This window comes from Puma concolor, chromosome B2 (assembly GCF_028749965.1).
Source record: "Puma concolor isolate L17-30 chromosome B2, mPumCon1.1.hap2, whole genome shotgun sequence".
Lineage (NCBI taxonomy): Eukaryota > Metazoa > Chordata > Mammalia > Carnivora > Felidae > Puma > Puma concolor.
The window spans coordinates 20,385,220-20,392,822 of NC_141671.1; the positions used below are offsets into that span (position 1 = coordinate 20,385,220).

At 37.5% G+C, this 7,603-nt stretch overlaps 1 long non-coding RNA gene across 1 annotated transcript in view; it reads right to left on the reverse strand.

Annotated features, from left to right (window-relative positions):
* Nucleotides 1-7,230, reverse strand: part of LOC147580783 (uncharacterized) — a 34,434-nt gene extending 27,204 nt beyond the window's left edge. Inside the window, exons 1-2 of the long non-coding RNA XR_015250780.1 lie at nt 6,975-7,230; nt 5,638-5,771 (exon numbers count right to left, since the gene is read on the reverse strand). This is a non-coding gene — a long non-coding RNA (uncharacterized LOC147580783). The remainder of the gene's footprint in view (nt 1-5,637; nt 5,772-6,974) is intronic.
* Nucleotides 7,231-7,603: the final 373 nt, after the last annotated feature.

Genomic DNA, 7,603 nt, shown 5'->3' on the forward strand with positions numbered 1-7,603 from the left:
CAGCATTTATGCCCAACCTACCACCTTGGACTCTGGACCCACTGCCTGGACCTACTGATATCCAATTGTCGGTGTGGGGAAGAGAATGACGAAGATACTTGAGTACACATAAGAAGACCTGATTCTAATGCATTTTGCCACTTAGCAGGTGAATTACCTTAAGTAAACCACTTATTTTCTCTGAGTAATAATTTCCTTACCTGAAAATGAGGATGATATTGTCCACATCTATGTCTCAGGGCATAGAAAGTATCCAACAAGATATACTGCCTGAGAAAGCACTTCAGAAATGTTTAAAGCAGCATACACTTAGGTTGCTGTTATTAGAGTCAGCAAAGATGCCTCCATCAGCAAAACCAGCATTAAATTTTTTAAAAGTAAGAATAGTGAGATTATTCATCCATTAAATTACTCACTGCAAATGTCCAGCCATCACTATTATGTCCTACATGTTGATGCTGCTTTATTATAAGAAACTGACTACATTGAGCTTACTCATCCAGCCAACTTTGCAGTAGAGCTTGTGTCCTGGTTCCCAAATTGAACATAAACCAACACATGAGTCACTTAACAAACTCAGTGACCTTGCATGATGCAGGGATTTATCTAGTGAAATTGTATGGGAGATTTACTGTCTGGTATTAAATTACTATTTCATTATAAATAGCACCAACCTAATTGTCTTTAAAAAGTAATCTTCAGTAACATCTTTAAATAAAGATGGATCAATTACTTCTCAATATATGTGGGATTTTTAAAGATATTGTTGCATAACCTGTTTGGTAGATTTCTCAGAATTTTTCAATGCAGTAAAGGCTTATTTGACCAACTTTCTTGCGTCCTAATGGTTGAGTGAACAACACTGCAGTATGTCTTTCAACACATGGATTAAGCCCTTCTGTAAATGAAGCCAGTAGAATTATATCACTTGAGTACAAAACATGCAAGGCAAATATAAACTATGAGTAAAAATCAAAAGGAGTCAGAGAAGACCCATAAGCAACTGTTTTCCAGGACTATAAAATCCAGTTAGGAAACTGGCTCTGAAAAAGCTGAAAAAAATAATGAAATTCCTAGTGTTTTACAGATCTTTTTAAAGAAGAAATTAAGCTCAAATGCAATTCCTTGAAAAGGCAAGTTTTATTACATGATGGTTAACCTATGACTCTACCACAAACAATAACTTCAGTCACTTCAGTGACTTTTTACATTTCATAGTCAGGTTCTCTTAGGTTGCAAATCTGTAGCAATTAAAATGTCCATGAATAAAACAACTTAGGATAGTAATCTCAGGCTTCAAACACGCGTATACAAAGTTTTCTCATTTTATATTTTCTTTAGCAACTCATTACTATCATGCACCCCCAGTCAGTCTCATGGTCAAATTCAGGATTAATCAGTCAGTGCAGTGTTTTCTCCAGCTATGACTAACCTGAAGATTTTCTGTACTCATTCATTATCCCAGGGGTGGCATCTCAGTGTCAAGGGATCTACTTAGTATCACAGTATCAGTGGGAATGGAAGGATGTCTGGCTCTCAACCACCACCTTCTCACCATGGTCAAATGTTGAGACATTCACACCTTATCTTCTTTCTCGCCATTGGTATCTAGTATTGCAATCTCCCCATTCCCACAGGGTCTTGGATCATTACTCCATGCAAGTCACCTTGCATCCTTGAAGCTCCTGCTGAGAGGCTCCTTCATGTCTACCAGCTGTCTCTCCACTACCAGTGTGCCCCTCGAAAGAGGGAGCGGAGAGAAAGAATGTTATGTAAAATGTAATGTTGATGTATAGACTTTAGAAATGACTCCTACTCTAAAGGTGCTTGCAATCCAAAGAAAGCATTAACTTAATAGTTCTCTGTTTTTCTCAGAGTGGCCACACCAAACTTTACCCACTTGAGTATGGGCTTTGGATTCAGATGGCTGGGATCAAACCCAAGACCTACCTGTGGAAGAGTTTCTGGTTTTACTTTGGATATCCCATCGATGCAACAAATTGAACAGTAGCCCCCTCATAAGGTTGCTCCACAGATAATAGATCTAAAAATAATTAAAACATTGTCTAATAATCTCTAAAGAAGTCATCTCCAGTCTCATCATCATTATATCTCCTTCTTTCCATTCCCTCTTTCACCCACTCCTACTCATAGAAATGTGTCTGGATTGATGGCTCCAGTGAAAAAACAGCGGAGCTAACACTGAGTTAAATAAGTGGGACACCACGTTGGTCAGGAGAAGACATTTTTACCAGATCCCACATACTGTTCGCAATCCTGTCATGTTTGCCTATGAGTGTATAGCATTCTTTATTGCTCTGCAAAAAAATTTTCCCCAAATTCCTAAAATATATTCTTTCAATGTGAACACAGAAGGCTAACATTTGGATCCAGTCATTAAAATCTATTTAATTTTATAACCAGAAGCCGGGGTGGGATATTTGAAGTAAGAAAGGAATGCATGAATTCTGTCAGCTTTCATCTGTTTCCTTTCCTAAAAGTATCCAATTGTAAATCCAAAGAACTAGTTCTTCCTAAGTCGTGGAGTGAAAAAGCTCCAAAGATTAAATCAATCCAGAATCACCTCATGGGTAACTAGCCCAGTAAGTTAATTACAGGATTCTTTGTTGCCTTTTTTTTTTTTTTTTTTTTTATTGTGGGTAAGAGTTCTTGATGCAATATTTTTGGTTAATTGAAGATTTTCTTTAAAACTATGCAAGACAGCCAGCAAATAGTGCATTTATGTATGTAATAGAAATGGTTGTAATATATCATTAAGGCACTCCAGGGCATGTTTTATTGGTTCATTAATACAGTACATGCCTTAGGTGTATTCAACCACTCGGGGCCTATATTAATGGACCAATAAAATATACCCGGGAGTGCCTTAATGCCACCCTAATATGGCTAAGTTTAAATTAATTTTTTCAGGCTTATCTTTTTAAAAATCATTTTTCCCCACTTGGGAAGATAGATTCCTTTACAGGGGGAAAAGTTCATGGTGACAGAATAAGAAGAAGCAGGATAATGAAAATCTTTTTTGTTCCATCAGTTTTCTAAAATGTTTCATACTTTCAGATCCATTTCTAATCGTCTTCATTCTACATCCAGTGTCTTCCCACATCTTCCATGGAAATCAATAATCTTATGGCTAAGATCAGGGAGATAACAACTATTCTTGGAAGTAACAGATCAATGTGCCAGCAAATGTCATGTCTAGCTATAAAAGCCAATCACCTTTCAATATTCTACCTGACCAGGACAAATGCTTACACTGATTTAAGGACCAGCTTTTCATCTACCTCCTGTCACCTTGTGTAATCAAGGAATCATGCTTCCCTACAAAAAGAAAAATATTCTTCCCAATCATCCACATTATACTTCTCTTTCAGCTTTACAAAAGTTCTTGATTTCCACTTTGGTTCACTGAGGAATCTTCTTTAAGAAGAGAAATGTGTAGAAGAAAGAAAAAGCATTGAATCCAGTTGAATGAAAATCTTGGTCTTACCATCTACTTGTTCTGATACTGATCTGGAAGCTTCTAGTTCCTCCTCAGCAAAATGTGTACAATAATGTCTATCTCATAGGAATAGAATGAATGTTAAATGAGAGAATTCATGTAAAACACTTGGTATAATGCCTGGCATGTAGCAACTACTGGATAAGTGTTAGGTTTTATTAACCTGTGAAATGCTATGGAAGAGACCAAGGTGAATGCAACAGTTGAACAGCATGAACTTCCTAAAGAAATGCTGAAAAGTTGAGTGTCCTGTCTATGAAAAGCAGATCTCCCTCACTCCTTCCTGTTTTTCTTTTCCTATTACCAGTGAGATACATACCTTTAAAGGTTACTTAAAAAACAAACAGAGTGTAATCCAGGACTTATAAATGCCATAAGTAAGGCCTACTCTGTGGGGGTGGGGTAATGGAAAGTCTGTCACCATCTTCAAAGAGGTTATCCGTTACTTGGAATAACCATATAATATAGAAGAACATAAAATAACAATACAAGATTGATCAATTGTAGGTGCCACCTAAGTTTTAATTCATTTTTGGACATAATGGAAGAAAGCTCTGTACACAGGATTGATCAGAAAAGGAGTCAGCCGGCCAGTAGGATCTATACAGGCCCGTTTGCTTAGTGAAGAAGGAAGTAAACATTGAAACCGGCCATGGTGAATTCAGAAGGCAGAGGTGGAAATATTCCACAGTGGGGAATGAAACAAAAACCAGCGAGTTTTTGAGGAATGACCTTTCGGGCACTAGCAGGAGATGCAGTAGGCTGGGTGGTGTGGAGAACTCTGCCTTTCAGGTGATGATGGAAAACCAGTGTAGGGGTTTGGATCAGGAAATGTCCTGAAATAAAAGCAGTATTTTTTAAGTAGTCGAATTACCAGTCTGTCTGGAAAGTGGAGTAGAGAGAAATGATACCAGAGACACCAATTGAGGGAATATTATTCTATTATTCTATACTATGTTTGAATTCGGAGGGACCTGTACAAGTTGCTGAAGGGAAGACTGAAGAATGTGAATGCAAAAAAAAATGTTCGTGATGAGCATTTGATTGTGGTATGCAAGAGAGAGGAAAGGTAAAAGAACAACTGAGAGGCTGAAGAAATGGGAGTGTTAAATAACTATTTGCTCCATTCGATTTCTTATATTCCATTTGCTCCATTTAGAAATAATTTTCCAAGTACTTGTTCTATGAGCTTCACATACTCTTGAGTAAGAATAAAACAGGATGAATGGCAGAATAGAGCCAATGTCATTATTAGGAAATACAATGAAAAGGTACAGGGGCGCCTGGGTGGCTCAGTTGGTTAAGCATCCAACTTTAGCTCAGGTCATGATCTCGTGGTTTGCGAGTTCAAGCCCCACGCCAGTCTCTGTGCTGACAGCTCAGAGCCTGGAGCCTGCTTCAGATTCTGTGTCTCCCTCTCTCGCTGCCCCTTCCCTGCTCATGCTCTGTCTCTCTTTGTCTCTCAAAAATAAACATTAAAAAAATTTTTTAAAAAAGTACGTACCCCGACAAAGGTGGGTCAGTCAAGTGCATTAATTTTATGTCTGAAGAAAACCACTTTGTCAATGATCACAGCACAAAGTATGGCAAAACTTGAACACGTCATTGAAATGTTTCTGTCATTTCAAGTCATGCCATGCTTCATGCATTTCCTTCATTTTGCCAAAATGAGTCCCTTCCTCTGTGCTCTGTCTTCTCCTTTCTGCTTACCTAAATAATATTTACTCTCGAAGGCCCACTTTATCCAAGAAACTTTCCCTAACTACTCAAACAGTGACTGAGCCCCCTCTCCCTCCTTGAAGTCCTAGAGCCCTTGCTGAATTAGCCACTTAAATTAGCACTTAATTATGTATGTCTGCAACACACAAGTCTGTGTCACTCAGGGTGATTGTGCTATAAAATACTGTATCCCCACTTATTAATTCAAGTAAAATATTAATTTCTTAGTTCAAAGTTACATGTTATTATAAGCATTAACTGTAACTGTCATGGAAATAGGAAAGGTGTCATTTATTTTTATATTTTTGCCAAAATTACATGAAAGAAACTTTTCATAAATACCTTATGGCTTATTGGGACGTTTACACAATTATTTGAACAGTTAAGAAAATACATACCTTTTTGTTCAAATATCTGCCCCAACTCAAAGATGACAAGGCCAGGGGGGTCTCATTGACAGTTCACAGGGGCATGTGTTCCAGACAGCCATAGTGAGGTGAGCCGGGCATGAGGGTAACGAAGGTCTGCCCATCTGAGGTTGTACAGAGAAAGAAAACCCAGAACGTTAGGAGAAGCCAAAATCCATTAAGGAAAGCAATGAGTAAAAGCCAGAGAGAACAAAATCTGAATGTGGAAGCCAAAGAGCCGGAGGCAGATCAAAGCTGGGGTGTATTGCCAAGAGTAAGAGCTGGAATTAGTGAGAAACCCAGTGATAGTGTATCAGCTCTGGTGTTGAAAATTTCAAGCAATTGCTTAAAAATAGCTTGGAGCATCTGAGATAGACTTAATCATACTGAGTAAAGGATACTTTTCTAATATTTCTTGACACTTTCAAAATCTGTTTTTTAATGTGTTTGTATTTGGGGGGACCCAGCCTCATGGGTTAATCATGAATTTCAATAATTTGCCCCAAATTCAAATTTTTGAAATGCAGAGTTTCTATGTGTCCTATGTATAAGTTAAAGTTTTTCACTACCTGTACAAATGTAAAAAAACGACATGTCACCTACAGACGTTGAAGCTGACAACATATTTTAGTAATCAGCACACGCGATTCATACTTAACTGAAACCTATCAGATTGGAAGACAGGAATTTTATAGATTTCCAGGCACATGGCTCAGATTTAATTATCAACTAAGAATCTCCAAGTAAATTCCAGTTTTGCAAATAGCTATTTAAGACTATCTCATAGAACCTGAAAATTTCCCCCAGTCATCTCTATAACTTAGGCTCAAAAAGTAGATTTGTCACAGATGGTCTTTTACACTACCATGGAAATAATTGTTCCAATCTTTCTGGAAGGCAATTTGGCAGTTCATATTAAAAGCTTGCAAATGTCCTTATCCTTTGACAGCGAAATCCTGTTGTGCTGTTTGTGAATTTTTCCCAAAGAAACAGTTACGAATGTGTACAAATATGTCTCTACAATGATATTCATTGCATCAGTGTTAATAATAGCTAAAACAACCAAAAATTCAAAGGTATAAAATAGGAGTGTGGTGAAGTAAACTATGAAAAATCCGTATAATGAAACTAATTAGCAGAAACAAAATTGTTGTGGAAGAACATTTAATGAATACAGATGCAAGTTACAAACAGCGTACAATGGCTGATCCTCTGAGAATTAATGAAAGAGAAAGAACAAGTTGGCTCAAGCTATTAATATTGTTTCTCTCTCATTGTTTTTAGAAAAGTTGAGTTCCTTCAAAGGTGCCACATGATCTGGTTCTGACCTGCTGTTCCAGCTTTGTCTCTGCCACCTTCCTTTTTTGCTCACCACTCCCCAGGCATTTGGGCCTCTGGGAACTTGCCAGTGGCCTTCCATCCTCAGGGCCTGGCCACTCACAGTTCCTTCCATCTAGAATGTTCTTCTCCCATTCACCACTCCCACCCTCTTACCCAGGCTCTGCTCAAACTTCAGACTGAAACACATTGTCACAATATTCACCCCTTCCCCTAGTCTACAATAGGTCCCCATGTCATGCATCCTAAGAGAACCTTGGACTCTGTTTTCATAGCATTGGAGTCTGTTGCAATCATAGAATCCTTTTGTGACTCTCTGTTTAATATCTGTTATCTCTGATATTCTATAAACTCTATAAAGGCACAAAATATGTATTGTACATATTAGGTACTCAAATTGTTACAGAGCATAGGATAAATGGATAAAATTATGAGTATTATTTATTTTCCTCTCTTGTCATTATAAGTTTTTGTAGCAAGCGTGCATAATTTCTGTAATAAAAAAACAAAAAATCTAATTATAAAAAAAGTTGATATGAAATCTAAAATTAAAGAAAATTAAGTTTGGGAATGTACTCGAATTATTCAGGTTATATCAACACCCCAATTTGCTTGCTAA